The sequence below is a fragment of the Siniperca chuatsi genome, linkage group LG5 (genome assembly GCF_020085105.1).
Source record: "Siniperca chuatsi isolate FFG_IHB_CAS linkage group LG5, ASM2008510v1, whole genome shotgun sequence".
NCBI lineage: Eukaryota > Metazoa > Chordata > Actinopteri > Centrarchiformes > Sinipercidae > Siniperca > Siniperca chuatsi.
In genome coordinates, this window is record NC_058046.1 from 2,851,683 (window position 1) to 2,862,277 (window position 10,595).

Sequence of the window (10,595 nt, forward strand, 5' to 3'; positions counted from 1 at the left end):
TTTATTTCCACTCAGTCACGTGAGGCTGAAAATCCCAGTGAGTCGGGTAGAAACATAGTTTGATGTGAGATGTATTTACACAATTTACACTTTGGGCTGAATCATTTCTACATTATAAACATTATTAGGCATTCTAATCATTTCGTTGATTGTTGAATAATGCATTAACAACCAGAATATCAATAAACGCGGGTGCAAATAATTATTACATTTAAAAAATAAAATAAAAAACGGTTGGTTTCACATTCAGTGTCTAAGCACACTGTGGTTTGGCTAATCTGAGCACCATATATATAGAGAATGAAGGTTTTTAATAAATGTGCAGAACTTAAAAATCACTGAACTTTAGTATTTTTGAAACCTTTGGGATCTCCACTAGAATACAAAACATGTAATTTTGGGGAAATGTGTATAAAAAGATGCAAAAGACATCGAGAATACGTTCATCTGATGGGACGAGGCAGCACAGAAACATCGTAGTTTTGGTTTTGAATATTTCACTCAGTGAAAACATCATAGAAACTTAAATGAAGCGGTGGAACAAGATGAATCATATATATGATTCTGTCAGACAGAGGGGAATAAGACGATTTTTCCTAACTTAAAATTACTTAAGGAGATATTAAAGAAAACTGGATGTTTAGAGGTTAAAACCTTTTCGTTGTGTAAATGTAAGACAAATATGTGCGACCAAACACAGAATATTTAGCGAAAATTAAATTATTATGTTAGCCTGATAATCAGACTTAATTGCCATTTTCTTTTCACTTCATTATTCACAATGACATTGTGTTAATGTTAGCTGTTTTTGAGAGCGATAGCCTATTTGACAGCGTCTGTATTTTCCTCTAACCGAACCGGTAGTGGCTGACGTATCTCTCCTGTCGATGTCGTTTTCAGTCTTTGCCAGGAGGAGCTAACTTTTGTAAGTCTTTCGTAAGTTTTCGTGGCTATTTTTCTTGCTCTGGAAGATTATGTCCCCATTCTTAATCCCGCCTACAAAACTCTGATTGGCTCGACTGTTTCTCCAACCGGGCGTCATTGAACACAACATCAGACCTTTTTTAAAATCATTGAACAAATCTGAGATGTGACCAGCAATTCAGAGGTCTGAAACCAGATTACTTTCTCATTTCTGACGTCTTTATTCCCCGTTACTGTTTCAAACGCCTGGCACAGTCAGTGCACGGCTCACCCATAAAGTTGAACACTAAATGGAAGAGGCAGCTGGTAAAAATGGAAAATCAGACCAATTTCATCCTTTAAAAAGCTTAAAGATGATAGTAACTGTTGACCGATCTGATTTGTTTGCCAATTACACACCAGAAGAACCAAGAGCCAAAAACTGATGCATGCGCCTACTAACCAACTTTACAGGGTTGTGCGTCAGAATTGAGATGGAAGCAGTGCATTTAGTGTAAATAAAGCCCCATTCTGACGGGATTAACGTTCAGAGGGGGGTGGGGAACGAAATACTCACTGTGCTCCTTTGTAATTTAATTAATTGTTCCGGACAGCATTATAACCACTGCTAAACTGAAGGATGTGGTGTGTAATAGACATGGACATTCAGCAGGACAAAGACAAAAGAGAAAGATAAAGCCTCCCCAGGGGGGGCACAGAGGGAGAGACGTGAGGCAAAGATACTGAGATTTGAGTCGAAAATCGTCACAACTCAAATCTTAACACACAGATATGAAACACATATTGTTTTGACTTACACTTCCTGATATCATTATTTCTGATGTCCATCGTGAAAAGAACATCTATTAATCCGCTTAAAAATGTGATGGTTCTCAGATTGAAGCGTCTTTTTTCTCCGATTTCTAAGGTTTTCAGTTTCAAAGTGATCCAGTGATAGTTGTCTGTACATCCAAAAAGGTACATTGTAGGGCTGACACTTTGTCCAAAAGTTAAGTCTGAACCAATCTGACCTAATGAAATTTTTGTTAATTAATTCAAACACAACTTATATAGCATAACCCAACTGTAGCTGACATTACAACAGCCCATTACGATAGGTCTTACTCTTCTGACGGCTTTATTGGTTCCCAAATAGGCCATACATGTTGGTGTTAGCATGTCTCCATCAGATTAACAGAAACATTTTTGGCTTGACTTGGCTGATTAAAAAAAAAGTAGACGGACAAGCAGGTCTTCCTGTAGAAAAAACTCAGATATCCACTTTAAAATACAAGATTGTCGCTCCAGACGGATTTAAATTCACGGGGAGGGACCAACGAGTTCACTGAACAACGGGAGGCAAATGCGGCTGTAACTATTACTGAGGTGGGGGTAAAGAATTACCCACATACGCGCGCAGGACGGGATTAAAATGTTAAATGTTAATGTTGAAATAAGTCAGGGGTAAATTATATAAACACTGATGCAAATGATGAAATTGTTGTCTGTACCGTTTGACATCATGGCAGAGAAGTGAAAAATAGAGCCTGATTTGAAAAATACAGGAATTATCATGTAAGAAAGAACAGACTCACACAAAGTTGCTATTTTATTATCATTTATTTATCCTTTGTTTATGCAGGGGGCCTTATGATTTATGGGGGGCCTTATGATTTATGATTACCTTATTTAAGATGTGAAAAATATTTGTTTAACAAAATGTAAGGTTGCAATTATTTTGATCAGGATAATCGCGACATGAAATTTCCATATCGTCCCATGGCTAGTTGTGGGTGGAGCATCCGTCATGCGTTGGTTGAGTCTCTCGTGACCTTTTAGTCCTTCAAACTATTGAGAAAACTACATCCTACATAACTGAAAGTCGACTTAACTTCCACACCAGCTGTTTACTTCAGCAGCCACGTCGTACAGAGTCTGTTTTTCCCCGCTGCTGCGGTTTACATTTCCTCATAGGGCAGTGGATGTATCAACACCTAGAGGTCAGAGGTCAGCCATGCGGGAATAAGCCTTCCTGAGTGATGTGGCCCGGAGACGGAGCTGCACTCTGCCCGGCGATCGGCTGCCGTTTCATGGGAAACAGACTGTCAAAAGCTGCTTATTGTAACTTGAAGTTATTCAGCACATTTTACAAAAACATTGTCAAACGGCACAGACACGGAAAAGTAAAGAAAATCAAGCTAATGTGACTCCATACCTTAAAACATTCTGCAGATGGAATGACATAACAGAAGCCATAAAGGTTTTAGCTCGATTTTCTATACTTTTTAATGGCCATGCACTTTTTAGTTTTGTAATAACTTCTTGTGTATCCGTTTTCAGATGAATGGATTTTGTAAAATGTGCTGAATAACTTCAAGTTACAATAAGCAGCTTTTGACAGTCTGTTTCCCATGAAACGGCAGCCGATCGCCGGGCAGAGGGCAGCTCCGTCTCCCGGTTCACATCACTCAGGAAGGCTTATTCCCGCATTAGTGGCTGACCTCTGACCTCTAGGTGTTGATACATCCACTGCCCTATGAGGAAATGTAAACCGCAGCAGCGGGGGAAAAACAGACTCTGTACGACGTAGCTGCTGAAGTAAACAGCTGGTGTGGAAGTTAAGTCGACTTTCAGTTATGTAGGATGTAGTTTTCTCAATAGTTTGAAGGACTAAAAGGTCACGAGAGACTCAACCAACGCATGACAGATGCTCCACCCACAACTAGGCATGGGACGATATGAAAATTTAAAATTAGGTATAACAAGACCATTATAATAAGTCCAAAGTTCATAATGTTTTAGAACATCATAGAAACCAGACATTTAGTAAATTAGGTTTTATTACAGTGTCTCTTCCCGTGATAACGTCCTCCTACTTACATGCAAATTAAACTCTCTCTGGATAAAAGCATCAGCAGAACTCCTGAGGAGCAAAGGTGACTGAGTCCGATTCAGAGTCACAGCTTTAGGTAAACTAACGGGAAAATTAAACAACTGCTAATTTTCCAGCAGCAAAATTAATCTGTGTATCATCGCAAAATATTTGGTTCAAGAAACTTGGCAACGCAGTGATACTTAAAAAATAAGTTATTGTTGGACTATTGAAATACTGTAGCGAGTGAGCTAACTGCTAACACCTTAGCCAGCTGGACTAGCGCTAGCCAGTCTTTTGTATTTATTTTTTTGTCTGTACTGTGCTGTTTACTGTTTTTTTTCTCGTTTCATTTCGATTGAGAGAGTTATTGAAGAGAGGAAAGAAAGCTCTCTGAGCTAACTAGCTTGCTAAGTTAGCAAGCAAGTTAGTTCACACAGTTTATTGAAAAGACATATTTGTATCATGGACTCCTGTCTCATAACCGTCTAAAAACCATTCTTCTTTTGTGGAGCGGTTTATTCACCGACAGAGGGGGTTCAATAAAACTGGATGGTACAACTCAGCTAATTAGCTACGATAGCTTCCTCCATTTTGGGCTCTCTGTTCCCTCAAAGGTCAGCTCTGTCAAGACGCTTGATATTGGTCAACAATGCAAATTTGTGGGTCAAAGTTCAGTAAAGCTGAACAACGCGATTCCATTGGAATTAATTGATTTAGCTGCAAAAATCTGAGCGTTTTATCTCACCGTTTTTTGCTGGTGTGACTGGACCTCGAGTGCCTCACCTGCTCAGCCTGTCTGAGCACAGACATCTTGCCCAGGAAACTCAATTTGGCAGCAATTTCTTTCTTTCAGGCACTACTCAAATCTCGTGAACCACCATGTCGGTCTGGTATAACATCAGTATCACTAATCCATCTTTTAAGATCATTCTCCATCTTACCCTTACCTTGTGAACAAGACACTAAAACACTTCATTTCTTCATTTGGGGCATCAGCTCAGTCCCAACCCCAAAGAGGACAATCCACCATGTTTTAGCGTACAATGGCTTCATCTCTCATCCCAGCTGCAAACCCCAAAGTACACACTGCAGGGACACAATCCGGTGGTCACCAAACCGAACACTCTCCACTCCTTGGCTGCACTTATGGATTAATTATTAACAGAAGCGGTGACAACACACAACCATGACAGCCCTCTTTAGCTTTATGGCTTCCTTCACCGACCCGCCGACTGATCCTTTCTTCCCCGGAGACATACGGCCTGTACCGGCCAATCACAGCCAGCACGTCAAAACATCCACTTCTGTCCCCAACACACCCACTTCTGTTGACGCCGTCACGTATTTCTGTCAAAACGCACATATTTCCAAGCTGCTCTGGACCGCAGTGGCCTGAGATCAACGCTGCCTCAGAGAAATGTTTGCATAAACTCCAAAATAAGGTCAAAGGTCAAAGGTTTGATTCAGCTATGTGTCAGTCAACAGTCAAATATTCTGTTGAGGTGTCCTTGAACAAGACACCAAACACTGACCCCCTTCCACACTAAGAGAAATAACAAATAAAATCAGTTTGTGTGTAAGATGTAGAATCGTAGCCTGCTCACAAGCATAGAAAATACTTTCACTCATATATTTAACAGTAAATAAATAACAAACTCACAACAACAAGTAGACATAGGCTACCTGTAATTAAAACAAGTCATAAAGTGACAAACTACTCATTTCATCGGGGTGTTTCAACCCACAAGCTCAACAAAGACATATCATGTCGGCTACTTTGTGTCATTTCAGTGGACAAATGTAAGCAGAACGATCACAAAATACATCAAAAAGAAAAGATTACATTACATTTCTGTTTCTCTGCAGCCGCTTACATCCTGACATTAATATCGCCAACGCAGCAGGTGTTTGATTTCACGTGCAGGAGGAAGTTCGGCCAAACCCAATACGATAGCAGCACACGCAAAAAAAAAAAAAACGATTTTAAAACCACCTGTGGAAGAATTTGTTAAACTGATTTCAGCACTAGATATTTACACGCATTTTCAACATTTTCATACGGTCGCAATGGCCTGTACAAATATTCATTCATTTAGTCCAGGGGTCCCCCCCTTAAACAAAACCAAGACAGCTGTGCCCCCCCGGGGAGGCGCCTCACAGTTTGAAAAACTCTAATTTAGTCGATTAACAGAAAATGAATCAACAACTTTGACGATTGATTATATTTTTAAGCATTCTTGGGCTAATTATTACCACCTTTTGAACTAAAACAAAACAATTAATTGATTAATCAAAAATAAATAATTAATGACATAATTATTGCAGCCCTAGCTGTATTCACTGGCACAGTGTCACAAAGCAAAGCAAGGCACTGCTACTTGCAAGGTTGGGGGTTTGATTCCCTGTGAGTCATTTTATATGAAAGTATTTGATTTAATTATAAATACACTGCGTTTCTGCTGCAACACAGGAGGACCAGTGTGGCTGTAAGCTGCTCACCCAACATCATAATAACTTAATAATCACAATTACATTCCATTGTTTAAATGGAGGGCTGCAGATTAGCTGGCTCCCTGTAGGTTAAACACACTTTTCCCAAACAGGCGTTTCATCTAATGGCTCCCTGGAAATATTCCCACGTTAAAATCATGATGAACAAGGCGGGGGCCACCACTTACAGCACACAACACACCAAAACACACACACAAACAGCTGGCAGACCAGCGCTAATTTGAGCTTTTAGTTAAAATCACCGCCTCTTGGATTCATCTCAGGGTTGTGATTAAGGACAATGCTGCGCGGTGCCAATAGGAGCGGGGAAAAAAGTGCCTCTGGATTTTGCTGTTCGACGGCGCTTCACGGCTTAGCACGCTGACGGATAGCAGATCCGAAACAGCTCAGCCATTTCCCCACACATGAGTGATTTTCTTAATTAGCACGGCTGAAGTGTGCAGCGAGGGGAGGGGGAGGTGTGTGTGAATGATGGCAGGCCCGTGTGCATATTGAGTGTGTTTTGTGGCTCTTTTTTAGCGAGCGCGCAGTAATCACGTGTGTCGGCATGTGTTCATACATTATGCATGTATGTAAAGCGCGTTTGCATGCGAGACTGCACATGTTTCTGTTTCTAAATCTCTGCACACTTTTGTCAAGTGGCCAAAATTATTAGTCAAAAGCTGCCGATTCGATTCAATTTCAACGCTTTTCAGGACAGAACTAGAGAACAATTTCATAGTTTTCACAACCTCTAATTACCACATACAGTCTATTCATTGAGGCTCAGGCTCATAAATATGCTCAGTTTGATGCCAGAAAGACTGAAAAGATTGAGATGTGATTATTGTTAGTGATGTGTGACTGCAGGAGGGGATGATGGAGGGAACAAACAGAGAGAAGAGAAGGAAATAGAGGGCAGTCGTAATGATGGAAAGAAGGATACAGCCTCTTTAAATGATGTTAATGAGCAACTAGCATCTATTCATCACTGCTGCAGTGAAGAGGGAGTGAAACAGGAAAGAGGAAAGAGAGGAGAGGCCGAGGTCAAGAAAGGAAATATACAATTCAAGTGTGTTTGTTGAATGAAAACCGTGTGTAAAAAGTGTGGAAGCTGCTAAACCCGCATAAAAACAGACGGATAGATTATTGAAACCGACAGACCAGACTCCATTCACATAATTACCTTTTTAACTGAATTCTTTATAGTCTTAACATTAAAAAAAAAAAGATATTAGATATATTTTGATGCCTTCAAATACAACTTCAAGTATGTGATCGTTCAAGAGGTTAAATGAACATCGAAGTGTTTTAAAAAAAAAAACGTGTGCTAGGAACATGCAAAGACTAGACAACAAAAGTCATTTATAAAGGGTTTTTCTTATGTTAGCACATGTTACAGCTTGTGTGCTTTCACTTACGCAGTTTGTGCTGAAATGGTGATAAAAAGGCATTTGTTACAATTACATCTTCTTTAAAGTCCGAGAGAATAAATGTAAGGAAAACTTTAATTTTAAGTTTTATGATTATGTTCTTTGTCTCTCTTTGTTACATAATCTACATACTGCCATTGTGATTACAGTCTTATATCATTTAAATGAGACTTTTTCCTCTCCCTGCACATTATTTTCAAGGTTTTTGTTGTTGTTTTTAAACAACTTATCATAACTTTGTGATTTGTAAACATACAAGAAACTTCTAACTGTGGATGGCCATATCAGTAGTTAACAAAAAAAGCCAAAGAAAAAACAACAAAACAGCAACAACACAAAATAAAACACATCCAGTCATCATCATAAATCATATTAGAAAGCATCGTTAGGCCTTTGAGCAAGACATGACCAGAATAATAAAGAAAAGGTGAAATAAATACAGACATAAAGACAGAAGTAAGAAAGAAATTAGGATAAAGTAGACACAAAGACACAGTAGCTCTATCTCAAATACTTTGTTGTTGGGAATAAATAAAACGCAGAGAGAGACAGAAACACAGGTAGGCCGCTGCAACAGGTGTATCCACACACAGTTAGCTTAGCATCAAGCAGCCTAGCTAGCAGTGTTTGCAGGCAGAAGTGTGTCCCAGCAACTGTCCAAATTTAATCCACAACAATGATTTACGCTTACCTTTCGTAGCGGAGGGCCCGACATATACTTTGCAGCGAGTTTAATCCGCCTTGTGAAGCTGATGCAGCTCAGAAAACGTTTTTAAAAATCCACTCAGTTTTGGTGTTTTTCTCGAGTCCATTTACCGTTTTGTTTTGATTTTGTTGTTTTCTTTAATGGCGGCGACTTCAATATTCTCTCTAACCCGCCATGAACGTCAGCCATGACACCTCTGCCCCCTGGATGACCTCTGACCTCTGACCTTTGACCTCCTTCTTCTTCTTCTTCTTCTTCTCCTCCTGCTCCTCCTCCTCCTTCTCCTTCTTCTCCTTCTTCTTCTTCTCCTTCTCCTTCTCCTCCTCCTCCTCCTCCTCCTCCTCCTCCTTCTCCTTCTTCTCCTTCTCCTTCTTCTCCTTCTTCTTCTTCTCCTCCTCCTCCTCCTCCTTCTCCTTCTTCTCCTTCTCCTTCTTCTCCTTCTTCTTCTTCTCCCTCCTCCTCCTCCTCCTTCTTCTTCTTCTTCTTCTTCTTCTTCTTCTCCTCCTGCTCCTCCTCCTCCTTCTCCTTCTCCTCCTTCTTCTTCTTCTTCTTCTTCTTCTTCTTCTTCTTCTTCTTCTCTTCTCCTCCTTCTTCTTCTTCTTCTTTTTGTTTTAAGGCTGTTGGCATCCAGCTCATTTGTGCGTTACCGCCACGACCTTTGACCTTTAGCTAACTGGCTAAATTTAATCCAATCAGCAAAGAGCAATCAGAGTATTTTTAATGGTTTCTATTTGCACTGTATATTATAAGTTTTATTCATTACCAAATACTTTCAAAACTAATGGCGTCCCAATCAGCCTCAGCTGTACTTCAGTGCTAATTAGCTAATGTTAGCATGCAAGCAAGCTACAAAAAAAAAGACAACAATTAGCATAAACACAATTAAAAATGTTTTATCAGTGAGTTCTTGAAAGGGATATTAATGATAATTTAATTTTTAATGTGCGTGGGATACTGCGAGTAAGAAAATGACAAAAGTTTATTAAAGGGATGCGAATACGTACATTTTTTGTCTGTATAATCGAACAAATAATTAAGTATGAGAGTCTGTGTATACAGTATGCATATGTATGTGTGCCTGTGTGTATGTGCATATACAATGTGTACATGTTTATGTGTGTATATATATATATATATAAATGTATATGTATGTATGGTTGTGTTTGTATGTATACGTATATTAACTTACCTTTTGTCCTGTATTGCACTCTTTGATGTATCACTTAAATTACAACAGGAGGCTAATTTTCTTTTCTCAATCATTTATTTATTTATTTATTTATTTATTTATTTTCTCCTCCATTTTTCTTGTTATTGTTTTCAGATGGTGGTATTGTAATTTTGTTATGTGCGTATGTTTATCCTTTTGACCTTGAGTAATAATTGTAAAAATGTATTATTAAGTAGTAAAAATGTATTAATTAAAAATAAATGTTAGCATGCTAACATGCTAAACACATACATACAGTAGCGTGAACTGACCGTTGTGTTTGAGTGGTTAGTATATACAAAAATAAAACCTGCTACATCAGACGTCGGTCAAATTGCAACTTTCCTATGATTAAATTTTTTTATTTCCAATATTTTTCTGGAGCTGTTTGTAGTATTTAATATACTGTCTGGTTTGAATATACTTCATTTTGTCACTTTTCCAGTGTGAGCACGCTATATACTAACACAACCCCTCACACCCGCCTCTCTCCCCATGTTTCTTGTCAACCGACTCTCAAATAAGGGCAAAAAAGTCAAGAAATAATCTTTAAATTAAGAAAAAGGACTAGTATGTAGTATGGATGTGGGACACGCTGCTAGTTGGATAAAGTACGGTATCAATCTGAAAAGTCTGATGGAAAGGAAACAAAGAGAGGTGATGTGGAGACTCCACACTGACTTCACATCATAGTCTTCATCATATTTTATGACCCAGTTTTTAATTTAAATATATTTAGTTCAGACTGATGTATATTATTTCCATTCCACATTATCCGCGGTACACTGATGGATTCGTCTCTGCACAGATACATTTGTTACAGAGAATCCACGGGGGACTTCTCCAACCTCCTGTTTCACATCTTTTTAACTTTTTAGAAACAGAATAAATTGAGTGAAAATACTTTTTGGTTTTTAAAAAATCGTCTCTCCTAATATTTTCACTGAACCACTAATGCTCATACTGATATAATGTTGT

General features: G+C 38.9%; 1 protein-coding gene across 9 annotated transcripts in view; it reads right to left on the reverse strand.

Annotated features, from left to right (window-relative positions):
* LOC122875738 (probable G-protein coupled receptor 21) overlaps positions 1-8,701 on the reverse strand; it is a 66,608-nt gene extending 57,907 nt beyond the window's left edge. For all 9 annotated transcript variants that reach the window (XR_006377895.1, XR_006377897.1, XR_006377893.1 and 6 more), the window contains exon 1: positions 8,393-8,701. The gene's annotated coding sequence lies outside the window, so the exon portion shown is untranslated. The remainder of the gene's footprint in view (positions 1-8,392) is intronic.
* Between the last annotated feature and the right edge of the window lie 1,894 nt (positions 8,702-10,595).